Source organism: Sorex fumeus, unplaced genomic scaffold (genome assembly GCF_029834395.1).
Source record: "Sorex fumeus unplaced genomic scaffold, SorFum_2.1 ptg000177l, whole genome shotgun sequence".
Taxonomy (NCBI): domain Eukaryota; kingdom Metazoa; phylum Chordata; class Mammalia; order Eulipotyphla; family Soricidae; genus Sorex; species Sorex fumeus.
Window position 1 is genome coordinate 197,555 of NW_026606234.1, and position 19,317 is coordinate 216,871.

The 19,317-nt window shown below is 54.1% G+C and overlaps 1 pseudogene; it reads left to right on the plus strand.

Annotated features, from left to right (window-relative positions):
• The first annotated feature begins 259 nt into the window (after positions 1-259).
• Positions 260-18,867, plus strand: LOC130017108 (vacuolar protein sorting-associated protein 33A-like; annotated as a pseudogene).
• Positions 18,868-19,317: the final 450 nt, after the last annotated feature.

Here is a 19,317-nt window from a genome sequence, read left to right on the forward strand (position 1 = left end):
CCGGGGGTCCATGACCCCAGTCTGACCCCAGGACCCTGCAGACACACTCTTTGTGGAGGACAGTGATTGCTTCCGTGGCCAGTCGCGCCCCTTGCCCTGATGCTGTTTTTCTTCAGGCCCCGGAATATGAGTGTGTCAGCTGTTGCTCACTGCAAGCTTTGTTTGTCCGGAGTTTGCAAATGACTGTTGTTTGCTGCTGGCCGTTATTGAAATTCCTTTCACTCAAATAACGGGATGCTTCTCCCTCCCGCAGGCAGTAGTTTGGGATGAGCATCTCACAGGACCGTTTAGCTTGCTTGCACAGTGCTCACTTCTAAAGGTAAAAGGGTTTTGGTTATTTTTTTTTTTTGAAACTGTCATTCTGGACTCTAGCAAGAGTAATGTGATGTTCCACTTCTGGAGTAACTGGTGTGCAGAGCTGTCTGGATTTTAGAATCACTGACGCTTGTATGAGTGGTAAATGTTTTATCTTCTGTGGACCTTTTGTTTATTTATTTGAAGGAAAAAACCTTTTATTTGGTGACTTTTAGGAAGAGGACGAGCGGAGAGAGAAACATTTCAAGAGAGACCGCGGGCTTCTGCAAAGGCAGAGAGAGCCCCTACACACATCCCAAGATTAGACAGGAAAGCACAAAAGTCCCCATCTCAAGGAGAGCTGCGGGCACCGCATTGGCTCGGCTACATGGGCACAGGCAGCTCAGGGGCTCGGGCAGCATCGGAGCCTTCAGTGGACCTTTCAAGGGTGGGTGTGCTCCCCCCTCTTCTCGACGGATCAGCATGTCTTCTGATTGTTACTTAATGTGGCTCAAAGTTTTTCAGACACAGGATTGGTTACTTCAGCCTGAATTTATACACCTGGCTTTGGGGAATCTAAATTTTTATACTAAAGTGGTTTTGAATTTTATTTGGAGGCTCGTGCCAGGCAGTGCTCAGGACTTACTCCTGGCTTTGCACTCAGGATCACTCCTGGCAGTGCTCAGTGGACAGTATGGGGTGCTGGGGATAGAACCCCGGGTCAGCTGAATGCAAAGCCAGCACCTTCCCCGCTCTACTTTCTCCCTGGCCCCGGGTCTCCTGAGCACTGCCCCAGGGCACCTCCTGGTGGTGATTCTTAGCAGTTCGATGATGCTTGGTGCTGTGGTGGCAGCAATATCCCAGGCCACTCCAGTGGCCTCTCCAGGGATGCACATGGCAATGCTAGAGACCCTTGTGGTGCCAGGGGGCGAAGTTGGCAGTCATGTGTCAGGCATGTACCTTAACCCCTGCACTCTCTGACTCTACACTAAAGTATACTGTGCTTTGGAGCGGGAGTGTTACAACACCTGAGTTTTTGTTGTTGGTCTGTTTTGTTTGGGCCACCTTTGGCAGTGCTCAGGCATACCCCTGGCTCTGCACTCACGATTGACTCTTGGTGGTGTTTGGGGATGGTGTGGGACGCCAGCAGTCCAACCCAGGTTGGCTGCCTGCAGTGATGCGCAAGTTTGGGTCGGCTGGTAAGTTTTAGGGGTTCTGTTCACCTTTTGTATGTGTGCTTTCCTAGGAACATGAGGTGGAGAAAATGTTCACACTCAAAGGAAGCCTCTTGCCAGCAGCCGATGTCAAGAATATCAATTTTTTCGTCAGACCCCGGCTAGAACTGATGGATATAATGGCTGAAAATGTGCTTAGGTATCTCAGAGCTGATGCTGGGTCCATACGGAATCATTCCTCTAGTGGTTTGAGTGCTCATCAGGACACCTTTGCTTGCCAGCGCTTTAGGAAGTGGATCTTTGGACAGATGTGAGAGTGTGTCGGAAGAGAATGGGGGGTCAGGAGCAGGATACTCTGCAGTCAGCCAAGGATAGATCCTCGGAACCCAGTGCGGTCCCCAAGTCTCCCGGGAGTGACTTCTGAGTGCATAGCCAGGAGTTATCCCTGAGCACCTGCCGGGGTGGCCCAAAAACTGTAAATAGAGAATGGGAAATTTTGTGTATTGGGGGTTGGGGAGGCAGGGCTAACCACATAAACCCCTTCTCTCAGGACAGTAGAAAGCTGCGTCCTGTCTCAGTAGAAGGACCCAAATTTCGTTATAAAAAGAAAAGCAGCTAGGGCTGGAGCAATAGCACAGCGGATAGGTGTTTGCCTTGCATGCAGCCAATCCGGGTTTGATTCCCAGCATCCCCTATGGTCCCCTGAGCACTGCCAGGGGTAATTCCTGAGCACAGAGCCAGGAGTAACCCCTGTGCATTACCGGGTGTGACCCAAAAAGCAAAAAAAAAAAACAGCTTTTCAAGTACTGAATACCATTGTTGGGGTCAGGAGTTCCCTAGCCCTGGGAGGCACGGAGAGACCAGACAGACAACGTTCCTGCAGGAATTCAAGCGGGGTTTTATTCAGACCAGCATGTTGGGGCTCCACAGCATACCCAAGAACGGGCAGAGGCTGGGAGCCTCGAACTCAGAAGCAGGTAATCTTTTATACAGTTTGAGAACAAAGACCACATATTGCCAATACGTGTTATTTTGCACAAGTTTTGCCAATACGTGGTTTGCTGGGTTCCTTGCAGTTTTTCTTGGAGTATCTCGACCCAACCTTCTTGACCTGGTCACATAGTTTCAGTTTCCAGGATGGTCAAAACATTCTACCTATCCTTAAATAGTTATGTCTTATTCTAGCTCATACCTTACACATCTACTGGGTTCAATCCAATTTTGCAACCTCAAGGCTGCTGAACTGTTTACAGAAAGCAATTTTGCAAGTTAATTAACTCCTTCCTAGCCTTCCTAGCTCCTTTCACCATATGCTCAAATTTTATAAGCAAAGTCAGGAGAAACTGATTAAAAATTAATGCTGCAGCATCTGTGGAGGAAGTGCACCAGCCCAGTCTGCATTACGTTTAATCGACATGGCCCCTAAGGACTTAAAAGCATGGGGGCTATTTGCGCGAGATCGGGCACAGTGTGGAGCAACCTTTTATTTTCCTAGAGACAAGCCAACACATTGCTTGATTAAATAAAAACATGTTTTCTCTGCAAGAAACAGATGTCCGTTGCAATAACCCTGAGAGGTTTTTTTTTTCTTTTCTTTTTGTGTGATACCCGGCAATGCACAGGGGTTACTCCTGGCTCTGTACTCAGGAATTACCCCCGGTGGTGCTCAAGGGACCATATGGGATGCTGGGAACTGGGAATCAAGCCCGGGTCGGTTGTGTGCAAGGCAAACGCCATACCTGCATCAAAAAGCATCAAAATCAAGAGAGCAAGAAAACTAGAATCTTGGGCCGAGTCAGTGGTGGGGGGTAGCTCATAAGCGTCTCTTTACAGCCCACTGTTTGTCAGGCACGGGGGGGCCCTGGGGAGCAGTCCTCGCCTTGGGGCCTCGGGCCAATGCACGGTCCTTCTCTTGCAGTGAAGACAGACGTGGCCCCACAAGAGATTTTCACATCTTGTTTGTACCCCGGCGTCGCCTGCTGTGTGAGCAGCGGCTGACGGACCTGGGCGTCCTGGGCTCCTTCATCCACAGGGAGGAGTACAGCCTGGACCTCTTTCCCTTCGACGGGGACCTTCTCTCCATGGAGTCGGAGGGCGCCTTCAGAGTAAGTTCAGTGTTTGCCCTTTGAACTTGACACTCGTTTCTGCCTCGTTCGTGATGGCGACACTGACACTGGCATTTCAGTGATTCCTGGAAGCCGCCAGTTTCTTCCTTTTGGGGAGAGACGGGAGTTGGGCCACACCCAGCAGTGCTCAAGGTTTACTCCTGGTTCTGTGCTCAAGGATCACTCCTGCCCATGCGCGGGGACCATATGTGCTGCCGGGGATAGAACCCAGGTTGGCTGCGTGCAAGACCAGCGCCTTCCCCTGTGCTGTCTCTCGGGCCGCTGCTCCTCTTGCGTATGGAGACGCTCCTGTTTCAACAAATTGGCTTAAAATTGTGATTGCCCTTACTGAATTCTCAAAAATCAATTGTCCTTAAATGTGTTTATCTCTGGTGTTTCTCTGCTGCTGGTCGATGTTTGTCCTTGTGCCCGTCCCACCCTGACTTGACTGGCTGTGGAGGAAGCTTCGAGAGTGGAAGGCAGGGCCGCTCTAGCCAGAAATACTCAAGTCTGTCACTGCGTTTTTCCAGTTAGCCATTTGTGAGGGATTTTGTTTCCATGACCCGCCTTTCCCCTTGATTGAGACTTGGCAGGACCTGAAGTCTCTTATCTTACATTTTCATTTTCTAGAAGTGAAATTGCTTACATTTTTCATTCAAACTCTTGAGGTTGTTAGGGCGCGGATCGTGATCTCCCTTTAACGACAGAGACTCCAGAGACTGCAAACAGCAAGCAAGGTTTATTGTAAGACTGGCTAGCCAGGGTCAAGCCTCCTACACAGACACGCAGGTCAGTTAGGTGAGGCAAGACCCCGAACTTCTTCAAAGGGGATCTTATATAGGCCTTCACTGGCCGTTGCAGCAAAGCCCGCGCATTTCATAACCAATAGATTTGTAACAACATATGCTTTCTTAACCAATCCCATTAAGGGTACATCACTTCTTAGCCTATAGTTTAAAGATCAGCATTTTGCGTCAGTGCTTAGGAACTGACAGGTTTTTAAGGCAGTCCTGGGTCTTGCAACATGGGTCTTGTGAGAGACATCCGGTTATCTGGTCTGACCCCCACCCTTTACCTGTGCCTGTATCTGAATTCCTTGGTCAGGGGCAGAAAAACCAGTTATTTTGCAGTGCAGACTCCTATAAAGCGATCTGAAAAAGCTATCTAGACCTGTTCCTTGAAAAACAAGTTATTTTGCAATGCAGGTTCCTATTAAGCTAAGCTAAATTAATTCTGGTGGTAGTCCATTTTGGGCCCGTCCCTCACAAGGTTCTGCAGTGTGACCTCAGGGCTGGGTGCAGGGTGTGCGGAAATTCTGTTTCTCTCACATGCCTGAACCAGCCTGTTTCCTATTGGTTATTTTCAGCACATATTTATTTGTTTGCTTTGCTTTGGTTTTTGCTTGGGTCCTCACCTGGTGATGCTCAGGGATTACTCTTGGGGGTTCTCAGGGGTCCATATTTGACTCTTTGATGCCAGGGAAGCACCTTCGCACTGAACTACCTATCTGGCCCCCCAGAGTTTTTCTTTTTCAAATGTTGTCTTTTTCTGAAAGGTGGATTTTTGTTTGCAAATATGATTTTATATGTTTTGTTTACTATCTTTATGACAGGGAGCACTTCTGAAATATTTCTCTTTCAAAGTGTCAGCTTGGCTCTTAGGGGCGCCCGGGCCAGATCTCTGGCTCTTTCTTCTGTGCGGTGAGGTTTCTCCATGCTTAGTCCCTTAAGACAATCTGTAGACCCCAAAGCATTGATTTATGTGAGTTTTCAACCAGATGCTTTTCCTATGACGTACTTTTTACTGGAAATAGGGAAAATTGGGCATGGCTGGAGTTCTGGCAGGCCGAGTGAGACCCCCCCCCCCCGCCCCCAAGTGGGTAACCACCACCTAGAGTGTGCGACCCTCAGCCTCAGCGAGAAAGGGAGGGAAAGGGAAAATAAATACTGGAATGAAGGGGAAGATGCAAGGGGAAACACATCAGCTTGATAATGTCCTCTAAAAACGGCGTACCAGGGCCAGAGAGATAGTAAGGTGGGTAGGGCACTTGCCTTGCCCCTGGCCGACCCGGGTTCGTTCCCTGGCACCCCATATGGTCCTCCAAGCCTCGCCTGGTGTGACCCCCAGTGCTAAGCCAGGGAGTCAGCCTGAACCCGTGCCCAGCCCCAATGCTCCCGGCGCTGCTCAGAGAGGCGGGACTGAGTAAAAATGTGTGTATGTAGTCTCCGTGGGTTTAGCGCTGGGCCCTCGCAAACGGCCCTGGGGGCTGAACGGCCCTGTGAATTCCACTGAGAAGAGTAGAACTGGGCTGATAATGCAAAGGTTCACCCCAGTCCCAGTTACAACCGAGCAAAACATGCAGGGTAGACATGTGTTGTTAACGTGTGTGTGTGTGTGTGTGTGTGTGTGTGTGAGTGACACATCTGGCGATGCTCAGAGGGTACTCCTGGCAGTCTAGTAGCCTGGCATTGGTCACTATCGCTCTGGCCTCTGTTGTTAGCACTGTAGCACTGTCCTCCCATTGTTCGTCGATTTGCTGGAACGGGCACCAGTGACGTCTCTATTCTGAGACTTGTTGTTACTGTTTTTGGCACATCGAATACACCACAGGGAGCTTGCCAGGCTCTGCTGTGTGGGCAGGATACTCTTGGTAGCTTGCCGAACTCTCCGAGAAGGACGGAGGAATCTCACCCGAGTAGGCCATGTGCAAGGCAAACGCCCTACCTGCTGTGCTATCGGCCCCTGTGGTTAACTTTAAAAAATATTTTTTAATACGGAATTATGGGTGGTAGGGAGATAGCTTAGAGGGCTAGAGCCCCAGCATCACCTGGGGAGCCCCGGGTTCAGAACAGGAGGGACCCACACACCACCCTAGGGGCTTTTAAAGGGGAATTACAAGGGCTGGAGCAGTATGCATTGGGAGGGCATTTGCCTTGCACGCAGCTGACCCAGGTTCAATCCCCGGCATCCCATATGGTCCCCAAAGCACCACCAGAATAATTCCTGAGTGCAGAACCTATCCCTTGAGCCTCGCCGGGTGGGAGTTGTTAGAGGTGTCTCTGTAGTAATACGCCGTTTTTAAACATGAATGTTTTGTTTGGGTGCTCGGGGCTGGGCAGGGCCGGGCAGGAGCCATCTTAGCTGTCCGCAGGCAGACACAGTTCCAGCTCTGAACAGTCACCTGGGCCCCTGAGCAGTTCGAAAGATGCCCCCTAATGCTTTCCTTCCCCTGAATCTTCCTCTCTGCTCTGCTCCAGTGCGGAATTTCTGGTCCTTTTCTGAGGACTCTTTGGACATCCCGACCAGGATGTTTTGGACTGAAGTGTGAGGCTACACCCCAGACTTGGCAGAGACATCCTATGGGACCTTTGGGGATACTGTGCTCATTCTGGGCCGGGCTCCCTGGGAGGTCTCCCTAGGAACCCCGCCCCCAGTCTGCACCCCTTGTCCTCACGCCTTTGGGTTGCACGCCTGTTGGCCGCTGCCTTAGACAGGGTCAAAGATTCCACGATGAGGGGCGGGAGCAAGAACACAGCGGGTAGCGCGTTTGCCTTGCATGAGGCCGACCCGGATTCGATTCCCAGCATCCCATACGGTCCCCCGAGCACCACTAGGAGTAGTTCCTGAGTGCATGAGCCAGGAGTAACCCCTGTGCATTGCCGGGTGTGACCCAAAAAGAAAAAAAATAGAGTCCCGCGATGGGCACCAGCAGTGCCTCCGCATCAGGTGGAGTGCAGGTGAAGCACGTTGCGTGGTTTCCCTCCTCTGCTCTCTGCACTTACTGGATGAAGGGATTGAGGCGCAGGAGTGATCTTGAGGCCCCGCTGGGGGCCGTGTGTGCTCTGTCAGCCCTGCTGAACCGCCCGGCTGGGGGCGCGTGCGTCCTCTTCCCTCTTTCTGGGCCAAAGATGTTTCTTTTTGTCTGTGTGTTAAATGGACCTTGTGGCCCTTCTCCGAGACCGTGGCTGCCCTTCTCCTGTCCCCTGTGACACTCGCTGCTGTATGTGGGAGAGGCTGCCTGCCCTTCTGCAAGCCCAGAGTGTCCTGCTGTGGGGTCACGCGGGCATGCAGAGGCCAGCCTTTCCTCGCCCGCCCAGCGATGCTCACCCCCAGTAGAGGCGCTGCCTTGGGGCCTCACTGCTGACTCGCAGAGCCTGTACCCAGGCGCCCGGCCCTCTCCCACAGGAGTGCTACCTGGACAGCGACCAGACGAGCCTGTACCACGCGGCCAAGGACCTGATGACGCTGCAGGCCCTGTACGGGACCATCCCCCAGATCTTCGGCAAGGGCGAGTGCGCCAGGGTGAGCCGGGGCGGGGAGGGGGGCCTCTCTCCTGTGGGTGGAGATTGGGGCTCCACCTCGCAGTGCTCTTGGCTCTGTGCTAGGGCCACCAAACTGAGGCTGTCTGCGTGCAAGGCGTGACCCCTGGCCCCTCTGCTGTCTCCCAGCCCTCTTTCCTTTTCTCTTTTCTGTTCTTTATCTTTTCTTTTCCATCCCTCCCTCTCTCGCCCTCTCCCTCCTCCCACCCTCTCCATACCCAGCAGTGCTCGGGGCTCACTCCTGGCAGGGTTTGAGGGATCGTATGTGGTGCCAGGAATTGAACCTGGGTCAGCCACCTGCAAGGCAAGCATCCTACCCACCATACCGTCTCAGGCCTATCTTGTTTTATTTTATTGTTCGATTTTTTTCCGTCTTATTTTTAAATTTTGGATTGCCGGACTCTTTTTTAGCTTCATTTTAAAATCCGCCCATTGCTAAAAAGGCTCTGCCTGGTTCTGTACTTTGTTTCCAGCAAGTGGCCAATATGATGATCAGGATGAAGAGAGAGTTTGCAGGAAGCCAGAATTCCATATTTCCTGTTTTTGATAACCTCTTGTTGCTTGATCGAAATGTGGATTTATTAACGCCCCTTTCGACTCAGCTGACATACGAGGGACTCATCGATGAAATTTATGGCATCCAGAACAGTAAGTGAAGTGACATCAGTTACTAATAGGTTAGCTGAGTAAAATCAATCTCAAAAGTGTCTGTTTTCGAAGGTGCGGCCTTTGTGTGTAAGTCAGAATACTTGAAAATGTCAGGCACTGACTTTCAGCCCAAGGTTAAAGCGAGCTCGAGCCAGGTCACCATCGGGGAAACCGAGGTGAAGGCCTTGTGCAGAGGGCCATGCGGTGTGCAGCCCCGTTGCTCGGGCCGCCCAGGGAGGCGTGAGGAATAGAGCGTTTCTGAGGGGTGCCTGGGTCCAAGGTCACGGAGGTTTGGCCCCGGATGTTAGATTCTGTAGCATTTCAGATCTGAGTGGGGACTAGGAAAGCTCACAGGGCTAGTGCCAGGCACACAGCCAGCGCTCAGTTCCATCCACACTCCTGCCTCGTCCAGTGAGCACTGAGCCGGGAGTAGCTCCTGCTGGGATACAGTCTGAGAAGTTTCCCACAGTCTGATTTGTGTCTTTTCTTCAGAACAGGGAGCCCTAGGCCTCAAGAGGGGTAATTCCGGCGCCTTCAGGAGTGGCCCTGGTTGTGGGCTGGGGAAACAGCCCTGGGGATGGAGCCCCGGTCTGGAAGGACGGGGATGCAGCTAACTGCATGGGGTCTCTCTGGGGACACAGAGCCCTGCAGCCGCTGAGTGCTGGTCGAGTCCAGACAGTGCTGTCTGTCCAGTGTGCCAAGCTTGTTATTGCAGAGTGGATTGCGATGGCTTGTGTGTGTGTGTGTGTGTTTCTGCAGTGGTGAATGTGTGGCTCAGTGACGGCGGCCACGGAAGCAGAGCAGGACCACATGTGGAGGCATTTCCACACAACAACCCGTTTTCCTGCTCTTTAATGATTATGAAGGTGTTTCCGGTTTGTTTTTTACCAGTTGTTCCGAAGGATAACCTCTTAAGTTGTTTCCTTTTGTGGGGACAGTCGTAAGCAGTGCCCAAGGGGCCGTGGGGCTGATCTCGGTGATTTTCTGCTCTGTGGGGCCAGTCTGTGGCCCTGGAGCCACCAGGGCTGTGCCTGGTAGCAGCTGGGGGTGATGCCACACACACAGCCCCTCCCCAGACTCCTGCTCCGAGCTGTCCTGGCACGGGAGCACCCTGTGCGAGGGGTCCCCACCTCCTGGTGCTTCTGCAAGTCTCTCGGGGGATCTGGCAGAGGTGCTGGGGTTGGGGGTGCGGAGGTGTGAGAGATGGGACTCGTGGGGTGCCTCCGGGAGGAAGGAGTTTCGGGAACTCACAGTCTCTTCATATCACACACTTCCTGCTGATCAAACATTTAATTAAGGGAGAGGGCTGGAGTGATAGCAGAGCGGGTAGGGCATTTGCCTTGCACGCGGCTCAGCCCGGGTTCGATTCCCAGCATCCCATATGGTCCCCTGAGCACCGCCAGGAGTAATTCCTGAGTGCAGAGCCAGGAGTAATTCCAATGCATCGCTGGGTGTAACCCCCCCCAAAAGAAACCGTTAAGAGAAATCTGAAAAACAAGGGGAAATTGGGCTTCCCCATAGCCCCCCAGCTCTGCGCCCGTGGCTAGACCGAGGGCGATGGCAGGCCCGTGCAGGAGCTGCGTGCAGGCTGCCTGGGCCAGCGGCTGCCCCTCTGCTTTGAGCTGGAATGCGAGGTCTTGCCGACCTCGTGTATCTCAGCATGTGCTCAGGCCCCGGGTCCCGTGTTTCCGGTTTGTTTTTTACCAGTTTTTGCTGTCTCCAGACGCTGGCGCCCGGGCTGTTCGGAGGGACTTAGGATTTGGAAAGCATCCGAGAAATATTTTCCTTCCGTCGGTCACTTTCTCTCCCCACATTCTCCGATGCAGGAGTTCTTGTTGCTTTATGATTCTCAGCTCCACCCCACAGTTCTCAGGGCCCACACGGGGCAGTGCTCAGAGGAACAGACAGCTGGACTTGAGCGTGTGCTGCCCCCGATGACCCGTCTCTCTGGACCCACAGCAGTGGAGCTGATTGTATGTAGACACGTCGGGATTTGTGTTGAAACTGGAGATGTTTTTTTGAAAGGAACCAATTTGGAGCTAGAGGCAGAACAGCAGTTAGGGTGAGTTTGGTCCCCAGGACCGCATATGGTTCCCCCAGTCACTGCCAAGAATAAGCCCAGAGCACAGAGCCAGGAATAAGCCTTGAGCACTGACAGGTGTGGCCCAAATATCAGAGAAAGGAAAAAGAAAGGAAAGAAGCCTTCGGAGCTGTCTCCGCCCTCATGCACACTTCCATGCTGAGGTGATTCCTGGGATCTTGTTTTTCTTTTTCTTTTTTGGAGAGTATCTTGCCCACACGGCAAAGCCTGGCAAGCTACCCGTGACGTGTTCGATATGCCAAACACAGTAACAAGTCTCAAAATGGAGACGTTACTGGGCCCGCTTGAGCAAAATCGATGAACAATGGGAGGACAGTGACAGGGGTCACACTTGGCAATGCACAGGGGTTACTCCTGGCGCTGCACTCAGGAGTTACTTCTGGCGGTGCTCAGGGGGCCATATGGGATGCTGGGAATCGAACCAGGGTCTGCCCAGTGCAAGGCAAACACCCTCCCTGCTGTGCTATCACTCCAGCCCCATCCTGGGCTCCTCTTGGCTTGTTGAGATGTCGGTGTAGACTGCATGCACTTGCACGCGCCAGCAGGACAGACAGTGGGCCGCCCGGGGGCATGTTTCCTCGGGTGGCCCCATCCTGAGTTCGGTTCGGGCTGGCAGTGGCAGAAGGCGGCCCACGGGCCAGGCCAGGGAAGCCGTGCGTGAAAAGTGTGAGCGTCCTCTGCTCGTGCACAGCTAGTGACTCAAAGCCCAGTGCTCTCCCCTGACAGGAAGTCTCTGGAGTCTCACTTGGGGTGTCCCCTCCCGTGCAGGTCATGTAAAGTTGCCGCCCGAGAAATTCGCCCCGAAGAGGCAGGGTGACGGGCAGGACCTGCCCACAGAGGCCAAGAAGCTGCCGCTGAACTCAGCCGAGGAGCTCCACGCCGAGATCCGAGACTGCAACTTCAACGCCGTGGGCGCCGTGCTCAGCAAGAAGGCCAAGGTCATCTCGGCCGCCTTTGAGGTGACTGGGGCCTGGGGCCAGGCGGCAGGCGGGCTGCGGGCGCCTGGGGAAAGGTGGTGCCAGGCCCTCTCCTGGTGTCAGGTCCTTTGCCAGTCACCGTCCGCACTCCCTGTCCCTCTCTCCTTCCTCCCAGCCGCTGGCGGTGGCGGCATCTCCGCTAGCTCCTGCATCTAGGGAATCCGGGATCAGCCCGAGCAGGCGGGGACGGCGGGTGATACTGAGAGCACAGTCCCCGGCCCCCAGCTTCCTTAGCGCCTCGCGCCCTCCTGCTGCTCTTTATTCTGGGTTCAGGTCACTTTTGAAACCTGAATCAGTAAAATGATAGAAGCTGAATTTTTTAACTCTGGGGAAGTTTTTAAAAATCACTTTTTCCCTTGAAGGATGGATTTCCTGATTTCATCTTTTTTAGGAGTTATCTCCACTATATCAGTATTTGTATTTCTTTGGATTTTGTTTTTGAGGGGAGGCACACCCAGAGGTGCTCAGGGCTAAATCCTGGCTCTGCGCTCAGGGATCACTTCTGGTGGGCTGAGGCAACCCCATGGGATGCTGGGGATCGAACCCAGGCTGGCCGCATGCAAGGCGAGCACCTCGCCACTGTTCTGTCACTCTGACCCCATGGTTGTTGTATTTCTGAAGCTGCTTTTGTCTCACTTGGGTTTTGTTCCTCAATTTTTTATTTCCTCATCGTGACTTATAAAGCTATGGATAAGAAGTGTCGGGCATTCACTGTGCCAGCTCCGAGCTCGCCGTGGTGTCCAGTTCCCTCCCTTCCCGCTGCCAGTGCTCAGGGCTGGCTCCTGGCAGGCCTCGGGGTTCTGTGGGGAGGCCGGGGACTGAGCAAGCGCCTCCCCCACTGTATAGCTTGGACCCAGGAAACGTTTTACACTTGATTTGCTGTTGTTGAGGTCTCAGGCTATACGAGCGTTAGCTTTTGTGGCTTCAAGGCAGTTTGCTGAGCTCCACATCCCTGGCAGGGACCATGCAGTGTCAGGTGTGGCCTGCGTGGCCCCTGGGCTCCCTCCCTGTCCACATGGTCTCCCAGTGCTGCAGGAAGTGGCTGTCGGAGTCCCTGGACCCACCAACCTGCCTTTTCTATTTTCGTGTGGCTGTGGGATCTGGTTATAGCCGAATTCGTTTTGTGTCCGTTTCTCACACTAAAAATTAATTTGGGGGTGCCGGAGGGATAGCACAACGGGCCAGGCACTTACCTTGCATGCAGCTGACCTGGGTTCACTCCCCAGCATTCCATGTGGTCCCGGTGCAGGCCAGGAGTGATCCTTGAGCTCCAGGCCAGAAGGAAGCCCGGGGCACTGCCTTGCACGTGATTCAAACATGCCCTGGGAAACCCAAAGACCCAAACTCTTAAAAATGCACTCTTGGCAGCCAGGGCTGGGGCTGAGGCACAGTGTGTGTGTGTGTGTGTGTGTGTGTGTGTGTGTGTGGCCTTGGGTACCTTCCCAGCACTGCTGTGGCTGTGACTGGGGCACGCCCTGTGTGTGTGTGTGTGTGTGTGTGTGTGTGTGTGTGTGTGTGTGTGGCCCTGAGTGCTGTCCCCAGTACTGTCGTGACCTTCTCCCCTCCCTCAGGAAAGGCACAACGCCAAGACGGTGGGCGAGATCAAGCAGTTCGTCTCCCAGCTACCCCACATGCAGGCGGCGCGGGGCTCCCTGGCCAACCACACCTCCATCGCCGAGCGCATCCAGGATGTGACAAGTGAGTGCCCTGTCCCGGGCTCAGGCTCAGGGTGTGTCACTGGCTCCCTGCTACTTCTGGGGGCCCCGGCTACTATTTCACTTGTGCTTTGTTCCCTGTGCTAGCCGCTGTGTCCTCGCAGAAATGTTCCGAGTGTGACTGTTGGGTTCTGCGGGGTCAGGTGGTGCAGCAGGGCTCTCCCAGGCTCCGGGTGGCGCCAGCACTGCTTCGCCAGACCTGGCACTGATTGCTGAGGTTGGTTTCAGTCGGATGTTGCAAGGAGCTGGAGTTGGAGCGGTACTGCAGTGCCTGGCACACAACCGGCCCGGGTTGGGTCCCAGAGTCCCATATGGTCTCCGAAGCCTGCCAGGAGTGATCCCTGAGCACCACTGGGGGTGGCCCCCAAACGAACCAAAGTAAAATGCCCTTGGGAAATTGAAGGGGGAGCTGCTAGGGCCCAGGCCCCGGGGCTCTGTGTCTAGGCGCACCTTGGGGCACAGGCCGTCAGCCTCACTGTTCTGGAAGGTGCCTTCCCGGTGATGACTTAAACTTGGTGCTTGCTTGCTACTTTGCATGCCTCCGGGAGAAATGAGCATTTCTCCCACTTCTGAGATGCTCGTGTGTGAATTATGTTTCAGCGTCTGAAGACTTCTTTGATCAGTTAACCGGGGAGCAGGAGTTGATGTCTGGAATAGACACTGATCAGGTACGTGAACACTAAAACCGTTTTAGCCGATAGTTAACCAGATTGGCAAACAGAACTCGAGGTAGGAAAGGAATCGCTTTGATTCCCGTGTCTGGCCTAAATACCTGTCAGGGCAGTGCAAAATGTGCGGAAAGAGATTCTGCCAAGAGATAGGTTTCTGTTGACCGGGGGTGGTGTGTGTGTGTGTGTGTTCCATTGTGTGTGTGTTCGTGCATGTGTGTGTGTGTGTGTGTGTGTTCCATTGCGTGTGTGTGTGTGCATGTGTTCCATTGCTGTTTGCTGTCCTCAGAGAAACAAGACCCAGCCCTGAAGCCCAAGACTATTGAAGCCCATCACGGATAATTTAAGAGCGTGGGTTGTATGATCCCTTTTCCTGTCTGCCTGTCAATAAATCCCGCATTCTCACTTGCAGCAAGCAAGCGCCCAAATTCCCCACAGTCCCTGCTACTTTACTGATGCTGCTCAGGTGTGGCTGACAAGTGGGACAGTTGCACCCGCCCGCAGCCCCTGGAGCTTAGGTTGTCCAGGGAGTGTGGGCAGGAGCGTGAGCCAATCTCCAGCCTCTCCTTGATCGGGCCTCTGAGGGGCCCGGGAACGCCCAGGCCTGCAGGCCCAGACCCGGCGCTCACGCACAAACCTGCCATGACTCTAGGTCAACAGTTATATCGAGGACTGCATCGCCCAGAAGCATCCACTCATCAAGGTGCTCAGGCTCATTTGCCTGCAGTCGGTGTGCAACAGTGGGCTCAAGCAGAAGGTTCTGGATTATTACAAAAAAGAGAAATTCTCCAGGTCAGTGTTTCTAAGTGACTCATTTGCCAAGGGCGAAATTTTTTAAAAAGGCAGTTGGCCTTGCACGTGGCCCACCTAGGCTCGATCCCCGGCACCCATATGGGTCCCCTGAGCCCCACCAGCACTGACCCCTGAGCACAGGAAGTGGGGGGCAAAAGCAAACAAAACAAAGGAGACATCTGGAAAATAGCACGTCAGGAGGTGTGTTTGGCCTCCTTTTCCTACTCAGTTATTTCAGTACACTGTCATCTATCTTCCTTACCTTGGGCCCATGCATTCTGGCTTTAAAGTGAAAATGTGGGGTCCAAAGAGCTCGAAAGGGGCTGCAGCAATAGCACAGCGGGTAGGGCGTTTGCCTTGCACGCAGCCGACCCTGGTTCGATTCCCAGCATCCCATATGGTTTCCCGAGCACCGCCAGGAGTGATTCCTGAGCGCAGAGCCAGGAGTAACCCCTGAGCTTCGCCGGGTGTGACCTGAAAAGAAAAAAAAACAAAAACAAACCAAGAGCTAGAAAGGGGTAAGGCACTTGTCTTGCATGCTGCCGGGTATGACTCAAGAACAAAAGTATCAGAATGAGAGTGAAAATGTTCGCTCCCTCTTCGGAAGTGGGAGATCTAGCAGGCTCCCCAACTTCTCTTGCAGACATACGGCTACGAGCACATCCTGACGTTACAGAACCTGGAGAAGGCCGGGCTGCTGCGGCCCCAGCAGGGGGCAGGAACAGCTACCCCACCTTCCGGAAGACCCTGCGCCTCTGGATGGACGATGTGAATGAGCAGGTGAGCCGAGTCTTCGAGCACACGCAGTCACATGCACACCATCTAATAGGCGAGCCGAGCCTTCACGCACATGCACGCGCACCAACATACACACAGACACGTACATAGACATACACACACATTTCCCCAGTGGTGTGGCATCTTGCTGGTGGGAAGGCGCTGCCCTTGCAGAAGCCAGGACTGAGTGGGGCTTGTTGGGGGACACTTTTTGAAGATGGGGGCTGGGGGTGGGAAGAGGGGGCCCTTGTCCACTTAGGCCTCAGGGCGGGGGAGGCTGGTCAGGACTCAAGGAAGCCTCTGGTCAGCGAAAAGGCCAGCCTCAAGTAAGAGGATTGGGGACCAACACAACTGACTCACCGTGGGCAGTTGGGGCTGCTGGACTCAGAGTCACTGTGAGAGAGGGGGGTTTCAGACTGGGGGTCACTGTGATGCTGGGTGCTGTCACTCTCACCCTTGGGAGATTTGGGCGTGGCTGTGCCCTGGGGCCTCGCCCCCGGAAGAATGCCTGAGAGTAGCTTGGCTGGGCTTAGAGCTCTCCACATTCCGTCCCCCCAGTGGGCCAAGTTTCCATAGGAGAAGTTTCTCACCAAATCGATGAACAGTTTTTCTTCTGTGGGGGTCAGATGGAATCTTTCCTGGGCAGACCGTTGAATGTTCAGACCCAGCGGTGCTGGGGTTTGGCCACGCCCCTGCCCTCTGCACGGGCTGCCGGGCACTGGCACCTTCCAGCACACAGGGGCACCAAGCAGCTTTCTGAGATTGGTTTGAGACAGAAGGACTCAGGGCCAGGAGAGGTGAGGGCAGAGCCATGCGTCAGCTCTGCACCACGAGGTCTGATGCATAAAGCTGTAGGGGCGAGGTGGGGGGGAGAGAGAGAAGGAGAGAATAGAGAGATTGGGAATTGGGTAGAGGGTGGAGATGGCAGGGCTCAGCGGGCTAGGCTGGAGCACACTGTGTTCCTCCCCAAAGTCAAATTCAGGACGGCAGCGTGGAGGACATTTGCCTTTAATGCGGCCAACCCAGGTTGTGATCCCTGAGTGCAGCACCAGGAGGGAGCCCTGAGCACCGCAGGGTATGGCCTACGCCAAAAAAACACAAAGAAAAATCCCATGGCCCATTAGGCAGAGAGGAGTTGGTTGACTCCAGGTGTCCCTCTCGAACCCTCCGCAGAACCCCACGGACATCTCGGCTATGCCCCCCTCAGCATGCGGCTGGCCCAGCTGCTCTCCCGGCCTGGTTGGCGCAGAATCGAGGAAGTTCTGCGCATTCTCCCGGGCCCCCACTTCGAGGAGCGCAGCCGCTGCCCACGGGCCTGCAGAAGAAACATAGGTTTGTGAGGGATTTTATTTTCATGACCTGCCTTTCCCCTTGATTGAGTCTTGGCAAGACCTGAAGCCTCTAATCTTACATTCTCATTTTCTAGAAATACAATTGCCTACATTTTTCATTCAAACTCTTGAGGTTCTGCAGTGTGACCTCAGGGCTGGGTGCAGGGTGTGCGGGAAATTCTGTTTCTCCCACACGCCCGTCCCAGCCTGTTTCCTACTAGTTATTTTCAGCACATATTTATTTGTTTGCTTTGCTTTGGTTTTTGCTTCGGGCCTCACCTGGTGATGCTCAGGGATTACTCTAGGGGGTTCTCAGGGGTCCATATTTGACTCTTTGATGCCAGGGAAGCACCTTCGCACTGAACTACCTATCTGGCCCCCCGGAGTTTTTCTTTTTTAAATGTTGTCTTTTTCTGAAAGATGGATTTTTGTTTGCAAATATGATTTTATATGTTTTGTTTACTATCTTTATGACAGGGAGCACTTCTGAAATATTTCTCTTTCAAAGTGTCAGCTTGGCTCTTAGGGGCGCCCGGGCCAGAACTCTGGCTCTTTCTTCTGTGCGGTGAGGTTTCTCCATGCTTAGTCCCTTCAGACAATCTCTGGACCCAAAAGCATTGATTTATGTGAGTTTTCAACCAGATGCTTTTCCTATGATGTACTTTTCACTGGAAATAGGGAAAAGTGGGCATGGTTGGAGCTCTGGCAGGCCAAGTGGAAATCTCCCCCCCCCCAAAGTGGGTAACCACCACCTAGAGTGTGCGACCCTCAGCCTCAGCGAGAAAGGGAGGGAAAGGGAAAATAAATACCGAAATGAAGGGGAAGATGCAAGGGGGAAACACATCAGCTTGATAATGTCCTCTAAAAACGGCATACCAGGGCCAGAGAGATAGTAAGGTGGGTAGGGCACTTGCCTTGCCCCTGGCAGACCCGGGTTCGTTCCCTGGCACTCCATATGGTCCTCCAAGCCCTGCCTGGTGTGACCCCCAGTGCCAAGCCAGGGAGTCAACTTGAACCCGTGCACGGCCCCAGCGCCCCCGGTGCCTGCCTGCGCCCTCTGCGCCCTCTGCCATTGGAAGCTTGTGCAGGTGTGTTTGAGACGCGATCGCATTTCCCTGCGTTCTTGGCCATGTGAGTTGATTTGTGGTACTGGTACTGCTGGTCTCAGGACTTGACCTTTTGAGAACGCAGGTGCATCACCAGATTTCCGGGCCCCCTTTCCCCTCAGCATGTTGGTCTCAGCAGCACCTTAAGAGAAAGAACCTGGGGCTCGCTTGGTTTCTGGGCTGCTGTCACCCAGCTCCCCGTGGGTTTGCTCACGTCCCTGGGCTTCGGCCTGTGGAATCCAGAACTTTCCTGGGATCCCCCGATGGTCTCTCCCCACCCCAGTCTTGGAGCAGGGAAGGGCTTGCATGCCCTTGTGTGGTGACAGGACAGGGGCCTGCCCGGCCCTGTGTGGTGACAGGACTCAGAGTTCACCTTCCATGCGATTCATTGCATGTCTGGGAGCGGCCTCTCTGCTCCTTCTGTTCCCAGTCAGCAGTGCGGAAGCGTTGAGGAAGCGGCTTGGTCACCCCAGCTGAGGGTAGGGGCTGTCTCGGTCACACCCAGGGTCGCTCCTGGCCCTGCGCGGGCGGGGTGGGGCCTTCCCAACAGGCAGACCCAACACGGGTCGGAACCAAGGGCCCCACATCCCCCCGTGGATGCTGCATTCACGTCTTCTCTCCCGCCCTGAGCCACGATGGCCCCCGAGCCCGCATCCCGGTGGGGGAAGCCACGGCTGTGCTCACCTGAGCTGCTCGCAGTGGCCCTCACTCCGGGTATTCTGCTCAAGGGACCCCAGAACATGGGCACTCTGGCGTGTGTCATGTGAGCAGTCAGATTGGGCTCAAGGCGCTGGGGGGCTCGCCCCGCCTGGTGGAGTTTGCCAAGGGCCCAGGCGCCCTCACCAAGGTCCGTCTCTGAGGCTTCCTCGTGTGAATATGAGGGACCTTCCAGCCCTCACAGAACAGAGTCTGCTGCTCGTGTCCGATCCCCCCACACACACACACACTCGGAGCCCTAGGGGCTTATAAAGAGGAATTACAAGTGCTGGAGCAATATACATTGGGAGGGCATTTGCCTTGCACGAGGCTGACCCAGATTCAATCCCCGGCATCCCATGTGGTCCCCAAAGCACCACCAGAATAATTCCTGAGTGCAGAGCCTATCCCTTGAGCCTCGCCGGGTGGGAGTTGTTAGAGGTGTCTCTGTAGTAATACGCCGTTTTTAAACATGAATGTTTTGTTTGGGTGCTCGGGGCTGGGCAGGGCCGGGCAGGAGCCGGCTTAGCTGTCCGCAGGCAGACACAGTTCCCGCTCTGAACAGTCACCTGGGCCCCTGAGCAGTTCGAAAGAGGCCCCCTAATGCTTTCCT